Here is a 20,266-nt window from a genome sequence, read left to right on the forward strand (position 1 = left end):
ATAATTTAGCTTGCACATCAGCCATCTTCTTTCCTCTGCAATAAATTCTGGAGTGAGTGGCCTGTAGAGGAGCCTCTTCTTCCAAGTGCACTGTGTCCACAGACTGCCCTTTATAGACAGCCTTCTCACTCTTGCCCCCATCATAGCCTAGTCACAGCTGCAGGCTAAGAAGGCATGATGGATAGATTTGGCGTATTATTCCCCCTGCTCAAATCAAGGCACACTTTGCCCCTAATGTAATCACACTTTGTGACGCGATATATCAGCAGGTCGTGCGCCTTGTGTGGTTTTTGTTTTAAGTAGTGAAATAAACTGGGTGTGCTGCCACTTGCCTTTTTTTTGAAAGCTTTGTGTTTTTACTTTAGTTTGTTCATCTGGTATTTTATCTGAATCAATTCCACACAATCAACTTAATATTAGTCTTTTTTTGGAACAAGTGTGTTCATAAAAGAGGAAAAATTTAATATTCATTGCATTCATATTGTAATGCCCTTTCCCTGGCATGAAGAACACAACTGCACTAACAGTTCGCTGTGCAGAAATCAAACGGGTTTACTTCTACTAATAAAAACACTCAACAAAACAATGCAATCTGTAACTATTTTTAACCCTTCTTTTGTTCTGGCCATGAGACATACCATCACTTACTGTATGTTCTTACAATTCCTTTTTATTTTACATGACTCGCACTTTTAGCCCACTGTTACAAAGTCACGGCAGTCCACAGGAGCTTTGTGTGCCACTGTCCTATAGTCTGTGTTCAGCTCCGGCCCAGCAAACCAATTCAGTCCTGCACATAGCCGAGCTTGTGGCACTATTGGCATCCTAACTGAAAAATGCGCCATTTCTGCTTACATCCCTGTTTTTATTTCCAGTCCCTGCCCCTCGGCACCTCTATTGCTGATTTACATCGAGACTGAGCTTGGTGACTGATTTAGCTTCGCTGTGCCTGCACCAGCTGGTTAATCTAAGGTGTTTACTCGACTGTTCAACAGTGCCATTTGGTAAAAAACAAAAACAATTGTGATTTAATAATAATAATAATAATTCATTACATTTATATAGTGCTTTTCTCAGTACTCAAAGCGCTATCCACACAGGGAGGAACCAGGAAGCGAACCCACAATCTTCCACAGTCTCCTTACTGCAAAGCAGCAGCACTACCACTGCGCCACCTGTGAGGATTTGAGAGATTAGTTGGAATTAAATGAAAAAATCACCCAGTGCTATACTAAGGTGTCTGAAGGTATAACGTATCGGCATCACTGGATTATCAGTTAGAGTGCACTCCATTTAGCTGCAATGTTTTGGGGCTGAAGGCCCAATCGCAGGTAAGCAGAGATTGCAAATAAGCGGAGTTAGCTTATAATAGATTGTGAGCCATATGCTTCATGCTAGGTACGCACTTTATGCATTTATTGCGTGGTCTGTGGTCGCCTATTTATAAAGGACGCGCCTAACTGCAGTGCCTAGAGCTAAGAAATGAACACAACTTACTGTTACTAACCGGCCTCAAATATAGTTTAATCGTCTAATGTAGTCAATTAAGATTACAGTACATGTAATATACGTACAGCCTTGCTGGTCTACAGCTGCTAATTTTCAATTAAGCAATGTCGTTGTTTACTCTGTTAGTTCACACGCAACGAAAATAATCTGTTATTGTTGTCTGTGCCTGGTTCGGAATTTGGTCATAAATTTGGCTGAACAGTGCATAAAATGTTTCGTACGAATTACAGCCAGTTGACTCTAGGTAGGCTTGTATAAAATCTACAGTAAGCTCTTCACTGCATTAACAAACGTAACTGCCATGGCAGGTGCAGTCTGAACATCATCGACGTCAGCCACATCCAGTCTCTCCTCCTCTTCTAGTTGGAGTAGACTCCTTCAGGCTTTCGCATATCTCTTCGTCTGTTTTATCTGCACTTGTTGGAGCATTACTGCCGATTTCAACGAAACGATTGAAGCTTGCCCGTCTGCATGTGCAGACTGTTAAGTAGCATCAGCTTATGGGCCAGCTCAGTTGCTCTCATTGTTTTATTGTCACCTTGATCCACGATAGCCATCAGACGGCGAAGCACAAGGATCGGTAATTTCACTTGAAATTTGCTATTATGCCTTGGTCCATGGGCTGAATTAAGCTTGTTGTGTTGGGCGGCATAAAAACGAGCTTGATGTTTGTCAGTCTGATATCATCACTGTGTGCTGCACAGTTGTCACACAGCAAAACAATTTGTCGTCTTTTGGACCTCATTGAATTGTCCAGCTTCTTCAGCCACTGCAGCCAAACTTCACTGGTCTTCCAGGCGTTGCTATTTGCCTTGTATGCCACTGGAAGTGTCTTGACACTTTTAAAGCACCTTGGCTCTTTGCTTTTCCCTATTACCAGCGGCGGCAACTTTTCTGATCGATCCATGTTACAGGCCAGCAGCAGTGTCAGTCTGTCTTTTGGCACTTTAGTCCCAGCAGCTTCATGGTGTTTAAACGTTAATGTTCCCTCGGGTATGGCATGCCGATAAAGCCCCGTTTCGTCAGCACTGAAGATGTCACGTTCATCAGACTCTTTGATGATGTCAGGAAGAACTTTACAATCCAACGCTCGTGACCAGATTCATCAGCGTCCTGCTTTTTTCCCCGTGTTGCTGTTTAAACTGGATGTTTTCTCATTGCTTCCAGAGCTCCAGCCATCCATTTGTAGCATTAAATCCCTCTGTCAAAGCTAACAGCAAGCTGATTGGCTTTTTCAATCAACATCGGTCCGCTTACTGGCAGCAGTCTGCTTCTAGCTTGGCTGAACCAATGCAGCAAAGTGACTTCAACATCCTCAGATTTTCCTGCCTGTTTTCATTTTTGGTCAGGATTAGTGTTTTTTTTTTTTTTTTTTTTTTTTTTTTTTTTGCCAGTCATCAATCACCAGTTGCTGTTGCTTAAGAATGTGACAGATTTGACTTGGATGAACACCAAATTGCTTGGCAACTGACACTTGACTTTCCTTAAAATCAATTCATTTTAACACTTCTACTCTATCCGCTAATGACAGGGCTTTTAATGTTTTTGAAGTCTTACACGCTGCCATGTTAGACTAGACCTAATGTAACAATATTCCAGCAACTTTTCAAAAAACTAAATTATGTTGATCAGTTGATATTCTTTTCTGCTTTCTAAGTTACTGAAATAACAGACACCGCCCACGCATATGCCTGGCACTGTCGACTTTATATAGTGTCGTCTCTCTCTGTACAGTGCCTCATCTACAGTCGACTCCACTTGCGTGCACGTCGGTTGAGTGCACACTCTGCTTAGCTGCACATGACTTGCATGGTCCCTATTTGCATAAAGTGCACTCGACTAATTGCAGGTAAGTGGAGTTGACTGTACTGATGATACCTACTATGAGACTATTTAAGGGTAACTGATCAAGAAATTAGTCTGAGCCAAAATGCTGAAACAGGTGTAATCAATGGGTACTTAACCCATTGAATGACTTGCAGACTTGGGGCCGGTTTATACTTCACGCTCAGAATATATACGTGCATGCACCATGGCTGCCTTGCGTTCCCAGCGTTCATTTGACGCATCCTCTGAGCACGTCCTCAGAAATTAAAGCAATGCGTGCATGAGATGCAGTACCAGTAAAAAATCAGTGGGCACAATCTGTTCAAGTTGGAACGTGATGTCAGAATCTCTGTTTACTATCAACATGCGACAGCAAGCTGCTTTGCAGATCCTACAGGATCAATATGTGTGCTTCAGTGTTTGAATGGTTTGATGCGATGAAGCAAATCACACAGTGGAGAAAAAAAAGTCCATTACTTGATTATTGTGGAAAATTCAACTTCAGTCTCGTAGTTTATTTTGTCTTTAAAGTTGGAACATCGTAAACATCATCTTAAAACTGACCCACTTGTTAATCGCTACATGCTTCTGAGACTTTCTCCTATATTATATTGTAGTATTATATTACATCAATATAATATGTATTTGTAGAATACAACCAAGAATGTATTCATTTTTCCCACCCTTAATTTTACCCTCCTTGTCCCATTTCCTTATTTTGTAGATAACAATAATATGCTTCTGTATTTTAAGTGAATGTTTAGAAACTATAATTTTTTTCTGTGAATTGTAATTGTCATAATTTTGACAAGACATATTTCCATCTTCAAAGAGGACATTCTCAGTACTGTATACTGTAACATCACAACCTTAAAATGTTTTCTAAGTTAGCACCATAATTTAAAAACTAATGCTGCACCAACAGTTTAATATCATTGTTACAAACACTAACAAGTATAAGCAGGATAGGAAAAAAAAAATTCAAATGTATCTATTCAAGGAACATACCGCAAACGAATTAGGAAACAGGATAGCTGCTACTTAAAAATAAATAAATTAAAATTATTTCCAGTTCCTCAAGATACACAAATAAATTGATTCTACAATAATGAAGAAAAGATCAAAAATCTAAATAAACATACATATATAAATATAAGAAAAATGACAACACATACAAAACTAATAACTGGTAAATTACCCATGTAAAAGATATGAAAATAAATGCATGGAACCAAAAAACTGTCTGTAAATTTGCAATTTATAGAAAAATTACAACTTGTAGAAAAATCTTTTTCAAACTAATCACAGGTTATAGTGAAACTAGAATTGAAAATGTTCTGTGGCATAGACTCCCCATGTGTGCAAAATCTGCAAAACACTTCAATGGGATTCAGACATCCGTGTATCTAAGGGCCCGCACATTTTAAGGCATCAATATGAAATTGTAGCTCCTATGGATGATGCAGTCTATCCTAAATCCAGAATGAACTAAAAGGCTTTGTTGACTTGGTGTGAGAGTTGTATGCTGTATGCAGCTGGGTAGAAATACAATATATAGTGTGGCTGGCCATATCTGTTTGTTTTTGACTTGATAGTTCGTGCATGATGGTAATATTTGACTGAGAGGTATTGTTTGTGTCCCCCCACAGTGGGATAGAAAGGGGCGTGAACTGTGCTGTGAAGTGGGTCTGGCTGTAAGTTTTACTAATGAAGATTATTTACCAGCTATTAAAAATTACCAAAAAGCGGATCATGAAGTCTAAAAATAAACTAGTAAAATATTTATCTTTGCATAGTGCATCTAGAGTAACTCAAATCTGCACAGGTTAGTCTTTTACAATCGAATGTCACCTTTTGCCTTTGAGTAAGAGTTTCTAAATTAGAATTATATTCAAACAGCAGTATTTAATCTAACTGCACAATTTTACATTTTTTATTAGTTGTGCTGTTTAATATTTAGCAATGAAATAGGACTAGCCTTTACTACTGTAATTATTCATAACCAGACTGTCCTATATTCTCCTGTGCCTTTCAGCTGATGTGCCTTATTTAGTTTCATTATGTTTGCATTATTTAATTTGTAAAAATTGACTGTTTTGCTTTCAAAAACCTTAGGCATTCCACAAATTCATTGTATCCTAATTCATTTGCATTGAAGTATGTTTTAGCAGCCTCACTAACTGCATAGCTCAGCAATTCTTTGATGTCACAAATTGGCTGGGATTGGCTCCAGCAAACCCCTGTGACCCTGTGTTCGGATTCAGCGGGTTGGAAAATGGATGGATGGATGGAGAGGTCTTCCTTGTGCTTCAGATTGTCATTTTTGAGCTGATCCATGTATGGCCAATAAGCAAGTTGTGAAAGAAATAGCTTATAGGTTTCTTCTGTTTATTTCAGAATAGATCAACTAATTTAGTTAATGTCATAATTTTTTTTTTTTTTTTTTTAATTCCTACAGCTGTTTGGGTCTCTGCCTGTGTAGATCCTCCTCAGTCATGTCCCATGTCAGCGTTTTATGCCATTATCTAACAGATGTGGATATTAGCTTAATTGACAATTTCAAATTCCCCTTGTATACGTAAATTTGCATGTGTGCGCCATGTGATGGAGTCACACCCCGACCAATCCCTACCTTAAATCCAGTGATCCCCATAACCCTGAACTGTGTAGCTGGTTAGAAAAAAAATTGAGTGGAAGGATTGAAAGACATCTTCAGTCTTGCCTATTACATTCAGCAGATGAATATGAAGGTGGTGTTCTCTTATCAGAGCGATGCATGGTGTTTAAGCGATGGGTTGCAGGCTTTTAATCATTTCTAAAGTATGAAAAAGTACATGTCAAAAAGAATTCAATGTATTGCTGTTTGGGGAGCAGCATGTGCACATCATGTGTTTTTATTGCTAAATTGGAATTTGTTTTTTCATGCCTTGCATGACCAGCAGATCTTTCTCACTTAAATTTAAACGTCTGTCCTGAAACTCAGATCCTTAAAAGAACATCTACTCATTGTCACTGGTAATTTACTTGAAAAAAGTTTTACTGGTGAAGACTCAATACAGTCTGCTACGTTAATGGCCCCTTCCCTTAATTATAGTAACCTCATATGATTGTTTTAGAGCATTAGGGCAGTTTTCACAAGAATCGGACTCCTTGCTCAACAAAACTCATTCACATAATTTCTCCAAAAATAATAAGCTTGAGTACTACTGTCAACTGTACTACTTGGTAATTGAATGTACTGTGTCTATAGTTTGCTGTGAAGAAAGTTAAATCTAATTGTGATACTGTATTTGCTAAAGTTTCAATCTCTGTTTCTGTGTGGTGTTGAAGAATTCTGAGGCATGTTGTATAGCTTAAGAATATCTTTGGATAGAATTTGATAATTTCTAGTAAAACTTTGTCAACAGAAATTTGTTTTTGTTTATCCATATAAATACTCAAGGGACTGATTATTAGTATTTATTATGCAAGGCAACTTGCAATGCAACTTTAGGGGCATCAGAAAGCAAGAACCTCTAAGAAACAGTACAAATGAAAAATGTGTGTGGTTCCTGAAATAACCCTTCTGGCCAGTAGAATCCACTATTTGATGAAAATACTGCTTTTGTGCATTGACACTAGTGCAGGGTTGTGACTCGTGATTAGCCATTGTCCACGCATATAAATTGACATTCATCGTGCTGTTATGGTACGTCAATATAATTGATGATGTCCATTATTTGAATTCATCAGTTGGTGGGGCACATGTCGATGCATCATGTTTTTACCGACTTTCAAGTGATCAACATGGCAGTGCCTAGTTCACCTGCAGGTCCTTCATGTTAAAGAGTACAAACATCTGAAGTATGGGAATACTTTAAGCTAAAGCCAAATAAATACTGTGTTTTGTGTACACTGTAAATGTGAAATGGTGTATCACGCAGCTCTACAACTATGCAGGAGCATGTAAGATGGAAGCATTCCAGAGTTTTCTATGAAGACACTGCCAAGACAGCGTCATAACTTCTAACATTCTACAGTCATTTTTCTTGAGCGCTAGTGCTGAGCAACTTTTTTTTTTTTTTTTTTTTTAAGGAACGCTTATAATTGGTTAAATTATTTAAAACTAATGTTCAGTGTTTCAGAAATAGTGTATAATAAGGATAACATTGTTAGCTAGTGATTATTGTGAGGTTTATGATACATTACTTTACTCTCACTTTGTTAGATTGTCCCCATAAGTTTTTTTTTTTTTTGTGTTACTTGATTTGATAAGCTGTGTCACTTAAACTGATCTCTGCACTAATGTCGGGTTGCTAAACAGACTGTTTGCGTGTTATTGAAATGTGATTCAGACAAACGCCCCTGTTACTTGACCTTGTGTTTTGCGCTTATGTTGTACTGCTATGCAGATCTGATCTGTAATATCTGATTCAAGCTGAACTACTTTTTTTTATTAAACATTTGTGATCTGAAATTATTTTTGATTTGGAAAGAATTTGAGTTTGCATGCTTTTTGCACTTTGTTACACAATACAGTGTTGACATTCTAGTGCTAAATTTTTTTTAAGTTTGCATTTTGGTAATTGTTAGATTTTTAACTTAGTAAAGTTGTTGGACAATAATTTTGGATTACTATGTTCTGCCGCTTTAATCTATTTAAAGGACTCTGAACCACAGGATGGCTTGTTACGTGTGTGCTATTTACTTCCTTCATCTATATATCACATCTCTCTATAATTAAAAAAAAAAAAAATCTTGGAAGGGAGACGAGACGTGATATTCTTGGTGGACAATTTGATGCCCTGCGTGACAAGACAGTGAGACAACATTTAAAACAAGTTCACGGACATCTAACCTAGCAGTTGATGGAATGCTTTTGGCACACGCTTCATGTGCTCCCAGCTCTTAAAACTATGACAAGCAACAAGCGGAACACGCAGCTCGCCAGCAGCAAAAGCCAACAGATGATCCGACACTACTCCTTAGCATGCGTTCAGCCAAATCCCCTAAGCCCAAACCCACTTCACAACTCAAACGGCAGAGACGCATAGTGGCAAAAGGACAACTGCTGTACAGGCTTTTAAATGATTGTAACACAAAAAGCAGAATACGTAGCTTGCCAGCAGCAACACCAAGCCAGCAGATGATCCAACCACTTCTCCTTAGCTTGTGTTAAGTGCCCGCCATTCACAACGTGAGCAGCGTTATACGTCCTGCAAAAAAGAGATTTAACCATGCCCGGGGCTGGAAATAAAGGACAAATACAGTAACATTTTTAGAAAAGTTTTAAAGTAAAAGTGTAAATAATGCATATGTAACAATTCCCATGAAAATAGCCATCTCTTTAAATTGTATATACAGCAAACCAAACCTGGGGTGGGCGAGCAAAGCGAGCAGGGGGCGGAGCCCCCTAGTAATATATACAACCATTCCATAATACAGTATGCAGTTAATTCCATCAGCCTTACATTTAAAGTAACAGATGTTTCTGTCAACAAATCGAAAAAATAATCACTAATTTAAAAAGATAGTTGTCAGGTGAGTGAATCCCTAGTTTTGTTCTAGCTTCCTTAGCGTTAGATCCGAGCGTTACTCAGGCTATGAAAACTGTGCTAAAAGCTTTGGTCCCGAGTGTCACTCGGGCAACTGTACAGATGCGTCTTGTGTAAGAAATTGGAGAAATGATGTCGGAGTGTAGGTTTTCACTAATTATGAAATATCTGCACTTTACCAACAATGAAGACTTTGAGAATACACATCCAGCACCCAAAATGAAGTAAATTTGAGAGATATACCAGGCGATTGTAGTAAAAGTTTGTAGTCTTTACATTCCAGACCGCAATATCAGCATCGATGAAAGTATCATGGCTAATAAGGGCAGACTGTCAAAGAGCAAGAATTGACATAAAGCTTTAGGAGCTTTGTGAATCTAAAACGGAATACATTTGAAATTTAGTTCTGTACATAGGGAAAGGGACAATGTTTGATCCAAAATACAATCAGTACGGCATTGCTACACCATCTTTGCCGATTTTGATAGTTGCCCTGCTGGATCAAGGTTACAGTGTAACCATGAACAATTTTTATACTTCACCAGAGCTATTTGACATCTTGCTGCAAAGAAAGACTGACGCATATGGAACAATGCGCCCTAACCGTTGTGGCATACCTGAAGACTTTGGCAGAGCTAAATTACAGTGAGGTGTGCTAGTAGCTTGGCAAAAGTTAGTGCTTGTGCTGAAATGGAAGGACAAGGGAGATGTTTGTCTTTAGTGCTGTACATAAGGCAGCTACAGTCACTGTACATATAAAAGGCAACAAGCAGGTTACGAAGCCTTGTTGCTGTGGTTGACTGCAATAACACTATGGGCAGCGTAGATTGTCGAGAGCAAGAATTGACTTTCTATCCCCTTATGCAGAGACAAAAGAAATACTGCAAAAAGACATTTTGCCATCTGGTGGAACAGTGCATTTGGAATGCATTCGTCTTATACAAACAAAAAGCTGGCAAAACTGTGTCATGCAAACTTTACATGCTAGCTTGTAGAACAAGTCATTGCCGCACATAAACCATCCACACTACTGCTAAAGAGACAAATGTGATTTGATTTGAAATGCAAGAGATTCCTAGCAAGCATTTTGTAACACTGCAAACCAAATGCAACAAAATATCATTTTAACATTATATAAAATAAATGTGTTGCTGCACTAATTTCTACAGAGACCACCTCTGAGATTTCACAACATTAATAATGCCCACTAAATTTACTTAACCCCTCAGATCCCTTTTGAAGGGCCAGGGTCGCAAGGCTGTTAGATTTTGTTGGTACGTTCTTCAGTGCATTTATTTTTTTGGTGTGCTTGCATATAACGCATGAAGCGCCAATTGCTAAAGCCTGTGTCTGTCTGTCTATATGAAACAACTCTGGGAGGCCCAGCCATGGACCAGTTTTGTTGTTCTCTAAAGAAATTTTTTGAGACAGTTCAATTTTCATTCATATATCTCAAACCAATCATATTGTGTGAAGTTTTTAAATTTCAAAATTTCTTTTGAAAAGCTTTGGTGAATTTGCGAACTCTTCCATCTTAAAATGGACATACGTTCTATGTGACTTCAACTACATTTTTAGTTTACTGTTTCATTTTAACGTAACCATTGTAAAGTGCTGTTAAAAAGCATTCATGTAGTCTACCAAAAAAAAAAATCCTCCAACTTTAATATCTGTTAGCTTCAGTGCTGAATGCACCTAAATGTTACACCACGCATATGTTGTTGAACTTATTAATCAGTGCACGATGCATTGCACCTCTTCTGGCTAAATCTGTGAAGCTTAATTCCTCGTATAGCTTTAAACAGTTTAAGAGGTGCCAGTTCATTTTTAAACTGGAATGGTATATATTTTTTAGGACGCCATTTGACATAAAAGGCAGCTATAAAATTATATTTTGTTAGTAATGGCGCCATTACAAAAAAGTATGAGTTGGTGCACAGATCGTTCCCCAAGTTCTGAGACAAATGATGTCCAATAGGTGCACATGCATGTGACAGTCTTAAATATTTTAGGCTCCCGTCAATTTTTAGGTGTTCTTTGTGTATCTGAGGATGTTGAATCCACATCAGAATTGCTTACGACATAATCCAGTTTTTGAGAGATTAAGGTTTAAGTTTGGGGGGAAAAAACACTGAGAACAAATGTAATATTTTTAAAATTAAGTATTTAGATTTGAAAGCATTATAAATTTTACATTTTGAATGTAATTGTTACTTGCAAAAAGTAGTCAGTTGACACATTTTATCTTGTCCTCTGAAGGTGTTTTACAATGGAATGAGCAACAAATGTCTGCTAACATAGACTTGCTTCACTTTCCGTCTGTTTAAGCAATTGGGCAATGCCCTTGGGGAGCACCTCACACCTTGTTCATCATAGGTAGGACAAGAAAAGCTCCTTAACTATTTCATTGGAATTTTCTGGCTTTGTACTTCCAAGAAAATTGTGGCACATGAGTGTTTTTTTTTTTTTTTTTTTCCAAAACCTTTGCTTACCCGGTCAAGACAATCGATGGATCAAACTGACCTTGTATATTTCTGTAAAAGCCATTTAAATAACTTTCAGTCTTCTCAACAATAAAGCCATATTTATAACATTCTAAATTTATATTTATGGATATTTTGAAAGAAAGAGAAAAATGATTTAAAGCAAACTGTCTAGCAAATATTTATTATATAGACACAATATTTGTTTATCTCTGTGTGTGTGTGTATATGTGTATATATTAATAAATATATATATATATAATAAAAATATAATGTGTGTGTTGGTGTTGCACAGTAAACCAGTTCTGATAAAGTGCTTAAAACTCCATTTTTAAAATGGTATGGTACCAGCAGTTTAGTAATTTTCACACCACAAGTAAAAAGTAGTTTTGAAAGACCTTGTAATCTGCTCTTTGTCATTTGACCTGAGGTGATCCTTTTTTAAATATAAATTTAAGTATAAAATAGTTTAATACTTTTAGAAATATAATTAAACAAGCATCACCAAGTAGTCTGTCCATTCCGTTGGTGGCCACTGTTCCTTGCTCTCCTTTAGAGCAAATGTGAAGTTGCACAGCTTGCTGTCTTGATCTCGCATTTAGCTTCCCACTAGTAAAGTCTTGTAAATGTGTACTTTCATTTTTTTCAGCAAGTTCTTTTATGTTGGTGTTGAATTAGTACCATATCTCTACCCTATCAATGAAGCGGTCACGTGAGTTCAAACTGCAAAGCATGTATTTTGAAACCAACCCTGTGCTGCACACAAGTAGCACTAACCACAAAACATTGTACCTGTTGTACATGGATCAAACAAAATCTGAAGGTCTTCTTTTGGTTTATACAGTCTAAGTAATGGTCAAGCTGAAATCCCGGACAATTGCGGTAATTTTATAAATACCAGCCAGACCACAGTTTGAAGTCTCAAAACGAGGACGTCATCGGGATAAGGAGACCAATGTCTGGTCACCTTTCATCTATTCATTGATGTATTTTATTATTTTCTGAAAGCGATATCAATAAATCAATGTTGAATGTATAGTGAAAAAGAATTACTTGCGCCTGTGATTCTAAAACCCCTTAATCCAACAACGCTGTGAGCCTGACTGAAGTGCCTTCTAAAGGGGAAGCAGGAATTCGGTCAGGATTGAAAAAGTACTGGAGGTGGGCGTGAAAGAAAGTGGTTGGGAGAATATGGAAATATTATGGAATTTTGCCAGGACTGCTCAGGAACGAGACAGGGAGGTGGACTGTAGACTCGTTGTGAAATAATGAGCCCTAAGCCATTACATGAGAGAGAGACCTAGCAGAAGAAGTAAGTAAACATTTAGTTTACTATTACACTGTGCATTCTATGGCATAATTAACTATTTTTGTGCTTACAAATCTTTAAAAAAGTATATCTTTACATACAGCTAGTACGGTCCGGAATAATTGTATTTACATACTATCCTATGGGGGAAATTACTTCGGGTCACAACCAAATCAGGTTGGGATGAATTATGGTCGTGACCTGAGGTTCCACTGTATTGATACCAAAGTCAACATTTTGTTACTGATCAAACATTAGTACTGTATACAGTATGTGTTCAAGTATATGTATATATAAATATAATGTACCTAGTAGTGCTTGGCGGTATACCAGTTCATACTGAAAACCGTTTATTTTTGTCATGATATGGATTTTTCTTATACCGCAACACCGGTTTAAATTGCCTAAACAACGTTCGGAACGTGGCGTAGCGGGAAACTGTTCAAGTGGGGACCTTTTTCACTGCTACACCGCTAATCACAGAGGTGTTGCGCGGGGGCTCTTTTTCACTGCTACACTGCTAAATAGGTAGTGTAGGTATTGCGCTGTGAAAATGGACAGAGAACATTCCGAAACTGAAGCTGTAGCTGACAATAAAGTTGAACATGATGACACAGAAGAACTTTTGCCAAAAAAAAAGAGTTGCGTCCGTTGCCTGGAGATACTTTGGTTTTAAAAGGTCGGATGTGGACCATTATGTTCAAATGTGTAAATACTGTTTCTATACTACTGGATAATACTGCAAGCCAGGTTGTACTTGTTTTATTTGTCTTCAATACAGTGTAATGTACCTGGGTACTGTGTAATAGTGTGACGACATGTTGACTTTATTCTCGTAATTTGTCATTAAACTAGAACATCGTAAGCTAAACTTCATCGTAAAATGAATATTTAATTTACTAGATTTTCTTAAACCCCGTCTTAAGTTATATAGCACATTAAATGCTTTGAGTTAAGTGTTTCCCGAGCCATGTTAAATTGGTACGTGCTTCTTAAACTGACTTCCTCTTGTACTGAGGAGGCGCCGCAGCAATCGCCACACAGAATACATTCACTTCATGATATTCCTGCTCTCTGAACATTTAGAATGCTAAGATAAATGCTTGATATCATTTTCATGATGAAATGCATTAAATAAAGAATGTATTAATCATCTGGGGGCACGGCGGTGTGGAGGTAGCACTGCTGCCTTGGGTGTACCCTGCCTTGAATTTGCATGTTTTTCTGGTGGGTTTACTTGGCATGCTTCAGTTTCCTTTCAAAGTCATGTAGGATGTGGGGTTCTGTTATGCTATATTGACCCTGCTAGTGTATGTTTTGCTCGTATTCATCCTGCGATGTGCTGGCGACTCATTCAGGATTTGCTCCTGCCTCACACACAATGCTTACTAGGATGGGCGCAACCCTGAATGGATGGCATAATTAAACATATATAACGAAGATATTTTAAAAGTTCTGAACATTCCGTGGGCTAAGTTTATAACTAGTTTTAATTTCACAAAGATATTTATCATGTGGTGATTGGTTATGTGGAGAAAGAAAAAGGAAGGATTGGAACTGGGGTTTTGGTACATCAGACAGCACGCGTGCAATAAAGAATGCCCGCTCAGAAGAACATCCATTGAATTCTATGTTCGTGTCTCCGACCACCAGATCACAAACCCAACATTTACACTATTTAAGTTAAACCTTTGCGATAACCATTCATACATAGTTTTTTGGTGCCTTGCCACACCTGCCATAAAGTTCTCTACACTGAACATACACCTGGGGACCCCTTACTGTGAGGGAGCAGCACTACCGCCTCACTACCGTGCATGTTTAATACCTGCTTTAATGCATTTAATCATGAAAATGATATCAAGTATTTATCTTAGCATTCTAAATTTTCAGAGAGCAGGAATATCATGAAGTGAATGGATTCTGTGCGGTGATCTCTGCCGGCGCCTCCTCTTAGTACGGAGGAAGTCAGTTTAAGAAGCGTAGTGATTTAACAACTGGGTCGGGGAACACAACACGCAGCATTCTATGTGCTGCATTAACTAACTTATGATGGGGTTTGAGAAAATCTATTAAATTAAACATTGATTTTAGGATGAACTTTAGTTTACGACATTCTACTTTATTCTCATAGTTTATAATTCAAGTGGAAATGTCAACTTTAATCTCGATTATATAGTTTGTTTTTTTCTTCCCTGTGTCCGTATTTTTTTTTCTTCACCGTGGCCCTAATACGATTTCGTAGGGCTATACCATAAATAGCATTATAAATGCAAGTTGCAGTTTTTATTATTTATGTATATAGCTTAACTTGAAGCAAGGTCCATATTAATACAGTTTGCCTAAATGATGGTTCAGTTGGTAAAGATGTCATCACCAAGTTGCACTTGTTTTATTTTATTTTAAATTGGTGAATACAGGCAGCTGATAGGTACTGGCAGGCCAAGCGGAATGTGGCTTTGGTGGTTGCTGAGGCAAAAACTCGGGCGTGGGAGGAGTTTGGGGAGGCCATGGAGAACGAGTTTCGGACAGCTTCGAGGAGATTCTGGTCCACCATCCGGCGTCTCAGGAAGGGGAAGCAGTGCAGTGTCAACACTGTGTATGGTGGGGATGGTGCGCTGCTGACCTCGACTCGGGACGTTGTGGGTCGGTGGGGGGGAGTACTTCGAAGACCTCCTCAATCCCACTAACATACCTTCCAATGAGGAAGCAGAGCCTGGGGACTCAGAGGTGGGCTCCCCCATCTCTGGGACTGAGGTCACCGAGGTGGTCAAAAAACTCTTTGGTGGCAGGGCCTCGGGGGTGGATGAGATACTCCCGGAGTTCCTCAAGGCTCTGGATGTTGTAGGACTGTCTTGGTTGACACGCCTCTGCAACATCGCATGGACATATCAGGGACAGTGCCTCTGGATTGGCAGACCGGGGTGGTGGTCCCCCTCTTTAAGAAAGGGGACCGGAGGGTGTGTTCCAACTACAGAGGGATCACACTCCTCAGCCTCCCTGGAAAAGTCTATTCAGGGGTCCTGGAGAGGAGGGTCCGTCGGATAGTCGAGCCTCGGATTCAGGAGGAACAGTGTGGTTTTCGTCCTGGTCGCGAAACAGTGGACCAGCTCTATACCCTTAGCAGGGTCCTGGAGGGTGCATGGGAGTTTGCCCAACCAGTCTACATGTGTTTTGTGGACTTGGAAAAGGCATTCGACCGTGTCCCTCGGGGAATCCTGTGGGGGGTACTCCGAGAGTATGGGGTACCGGCCCCCCTGATAAGGGCTGTTCGGTCCCTGTACGATCGGTGCCAGAGCTTGGTCCGCATTACCGGCAGTAAGTCGAACCCGTTTCCAGTGAGAGTTGGACTCCGCCAGGGCTGCCCTTTGTCACCGATTCTGTTCATAACTTTTATGGACAGAATTTCTAGGCGCAGCCAGGGCGTTGAGGGGGTCCGGTTTGGTGGGCTCAGGATCGAGTCACTGCTTTTTGCAGATGATGTTGTCCTGTTTGCTTCATCAGGCCGTGATCTTCAGCTCTCTCTGGATCGGTTCGCAGCCGAGTGTGAAGCGGCTGGGATGAGAATCAGCACCTCCAAATCCAAGACCATGGTCCTCAGCCGGAAAAGGGTGGAGTGCCCTCTCAGGGTTGGTAGCGAGATCCTGCCCCAAGTGGAGGAGTTCAAGTATCGTGGGGTCTTGTCCACGAGTGAGGGAAGAATGGAGCGTGAGATCGACAGGCGGATCGGTGCAGCATCTGCAGTAATGCGGGCTCTGCATCGGTCTGTCGTGGTGAAAAAGGAGCTGAGCCGCAAGGTGAAGCTCTCAATTTACCAGTCGATCTATGTTCCTACCTTCACCTATGGTCATGAGCTATGGGTAGTGACCGAAAGAACGAGATCGCGAATACAAGCGGCTGAAATGAGTTTCCTCCGCAGGGTGTCTGGGCTTTCCCTTAAAGATAGGGTGAGAAGCTCAGTCATCCGGGAGGGGCTCAGAGTAGAGCCGCTGCTCCTCCGCATCGAGAGGAGTCAGATGAGGCCCCAGGGAAGACCCAGGACACGCTGGAGGGACTATGTCTCTCGGCTGGTCTGGGAACGCCTTGGGATTCTCCCGGAAGAGCTAGAAGAAGTGGCCGGGGAGAGGGAAGTCTGGGCATCTCTGCTCAAGCTGCTGCCCCCGCGACCCGACCTCGGATAAGCGGAAGACGATGGATGGATGGATTGGTGAATACTGTGAACACCTGGGCATGAAGTCTTGAAGTAATAGTGCAACTATCAGTAATAATACTATAATTTTTTTTATTCTTATTTATTAGTTTAAATATTATGCAGTTTAATGATGGTAAAGCTGTTTAAAAAGTCACTTTAACATGTCAGTGGACAGAGATGTGTTAACTAATAACAAAGTGTTGTTGGTTTACAATAAATATTTGCTATTTATTCCTTTTCTAAGATGTGTTCAGTGCAATACAACTTTTGACAAGCACTTCTGGATATTATACTAAGTCTAAATGCCTCTTTGGATGGTTGAAAATATGTTGTCAAAATTTGTTTCCAAAATTTGTTCAATAAAAAGGTTCTATATTTTGACTGCATCTGTCATGCAATGTGATTCCTTCTCTTCATTAGTGCCACCCCCTTGAAAATTATCACTTTATGGGTCCATGTAAACCTGTACTAATACTTGTGTGCACATTAAAATGTTTTTTTGTACAATGTACAATGCTCATGACAGTGGATTAGGTTATTCTTAGCCAGTCTACTGCAGTAATTGCAGTGGAAAATGTGGTTAACATCCACTCATGCATGGGGGAAAAAAAATACCATATAATTCCGTGAAACCGGGATAATTTAGAAAAATACTGTGATACAGAATTTTGGTCATACCGCCCACCCCTAGTACCTAGCTTTTTCTATTTTGTTAGCAATTATCTCAAATCCAACATTAAAGTCAATATCCTTGGAAAAGGTAAGTTTTTAAAGTATTTTTCTGCTTGTGTGTGACAAATTACTCACTCCCCAAGAAATGTGACCCCTTATTTTTCATCACAATTTCTGGAGCAAGCAGTAATGACCCAATAGTTTCCTTTCTAGTCTGACTCAACCAGAACCAGATCTCCACCATCACAAAATGGGCAAAGTTCAGTAAAACGTAACACGTTGTTTATCATATGAAAAAATAGTATGCACACACTTTTTGTTTTGTCTGGAAAAATTATTGCCCATCACAAGAGGTGCACTTTCTTGCTGCTTTGGCATTTGTATTTTGTTTTCTCGGTATTCACCCCCTCTGCAACTCTCTTCAGATTTTGGCTCTGATTTAGAGGGTAACAATTTTGAAAGCAAAATTAAACATTTAAAGATAATACAAACAGGGTAATACATTTTTGAACTACAGACCATACCCACCCCTAGATCTAATGTGATCAGAATTTCATACTTCAGTCCTTGTTAGTGCTATTTGTGAATTCTTGTTTTAGCGAGAACACTCTGTATAGAACCAGATAGATGTAGATGCGAGTGTGTATATATACACATTTCTGTACTGTACCTGTCAAAAGTTTTAGAACACCTCAGTTTTTCTTGAAATTTAATCAGCTGAAATATAATGAATGATGGGAAAGTAAGCAGTAAACTGCTAGAGGTTTAAATTTCATGTTTAGGCAAGCAGAAACTGGAAAAAAGGAAATTTTTGAATATTACAAATGAATGTACGAAAAATTAGATCACACCCTGACACTCAAGTTTTTATCTTTAATCACAGACGATCAGGAAATGCACACGTTGACCTGTATACAGTTACTCTGGTGATGTCACACTCTGTACATTCCTGTGTTATTCTTGGTATGATCACCAAGGAAACTACAAAACCAGTGAAAAGTTTTAGAACATTTCAGTTTTTCCAATTTTTCTTCAAATTTAATCAGTTAAAATGCAATGAATGACCTAAAATGTTGAAAAGGTAAGCAATAAACTGCCAGTTAAATTTAAGTTTAGGTTAGCAAAAACTGGGGTGGGAGGGGGGGGGGGGGAATTTTAAAATATCACAAATGGGCATTCTTCAGGGAATAACTAATAGGTTACAACCTACAGATGTTCTGCAGCAATTAAAGTGAGCCTTGCAAGTTGAAGCAAACAGTTTGCACAGGTGTCCTAATGTCTGTTGATTATTTAGAAACCCTCTGTCTTAAAGCAGATTTGGAGCAGACTGTCTTACTACACTCTGAAGAACTACTTGGACAATATTCCACTGTAGAAAGTTGTAAATTCCAGTGATAAAGGCAAGAAAACTAGTTAACAAATAAAACAGACCAATTTTACTCTTTTGAAGTGAAGGCTTTTCATTTATCAGTGTCGGAGAGTACAGTGGTGTCCTACACAATCCAAAGACAATTGGAAACTGAAAGAAACTCTGATAGGAAGAGACCTGGCAGACCCAAAGTCACAACCCAACCAGAATACAAGTTTCTGAGGGTCACCAGCTTATTTGATGGGATATTCACAGCACAGCAGCTTCGAGCACCGCTTAACAGTGGTCGAATAAAGCAAGTCTCAGCTTCTACTTTGAGGTGGAGACTTTGTGCTGCAGGTTTGGTAGGTCGAGTGGCAGTAAGAGAGCCAATCCTTAAAGGATAAAATAGGGACACGAAATACTGGCTGTGGACTGCTACAGACTGAAATTGTTATGGACCAATGAATCAAAATTTGAAATCTTCAGTTCATCATGCAGGGTCTTTGCATGTCGTTGAGTTGGTGAAAGAATAGTTCCTCAGTGTGTGACAGCAACTGATTAAAAAAAGAAAAAAGGATAAACTGTGATGGTCTGTGGTGCTTTTGCTGGAGTAGAGTTAGTGACTTGCATGGAGTGATTGGCATTCTGAATCAAATGGATTACCACAGTTCGGCAGTTATATTGGCAAAATATTTGAAAACATTTTCTACACTGAATGATTCCTTGACATTTTATTTTTTTTTTTTTTGCCATTATTTGTTCTGTAACTTGATTTCTTGAAACATTAAGACATTAAACTGCAGACTTATACATATAAATTGAAAAAACTGAAGTGTTTTAAATCTTTTGACTGTGTGTGTGTGTGTGCGCGCGTGTGTATGTATGCATGTGCATACGTGTGAGTATATATATACACACACACACACACACGTGTAAAATATACATTTTTTTGTTTGTTTTTTTTTTTAAATCCGTTCTGGTCACAGAATGCCACAGATGGCATCAGGGTTTTACTATAACCAGTGTCTAACTTTTAAAGTGTAAATTACTAGTTTATGCCATTTAATCGAAATTCTTTTTCTCTCACTGTTTCTAGCAGTGTTTATTTTACTTTTCTGGGGAACTGTTCAATGTGTTTCATGGATAGAAGAGTATTACAACCTACCAGTCATTTAATATTTTCTGTTTCTCCCCCCTCAACATCATTTTGAAGGCAGTTACAGGTGAAAATGGTACCTAGTTTGTTACTGCATTTAAAAATTTTACAGCAGTAAGCATCTTTCTCATTTTTGAACAATTGTTAAAGTTGTACTATAGTTAATTTCATGAGATTGCATTCAAATAGCAGAGTCCTGTAATTATATAACTTGGTTAATGTCAAGTATTGAC

General features: G+C 39.0%; 1 protein-coding gene across 2 annotated transcripts in view; it reads left to right on the forward strand.

Annotated features, from left to right (window-relative positions):
• Positions 1-20,266, forward strand: part of zgc:86598 (STKc_CK2_alpha domain-containing protein) — a 91,023-nt gene that overhangs the window by 20,800 nt on the left and 49,957 nt on the right. The gene's annotated exons all lie outside the window — the stretch shown is intronic.

Source organism: Erpetoichthys calabaricus, chromosome 13, assembly GCF_900747795.2.
Source record: "Erpetoichthys calabaricus chromosome 13, fErpCal1.3, whole genome shotgun sequence".
NCBI classification, from domain to species: Eukaryota; Metazoa; Chordata; class Cladistia; order Polypteriformes; family Polypteridae; genus Erpetoichthys; species Erpetoichthys calabaricus.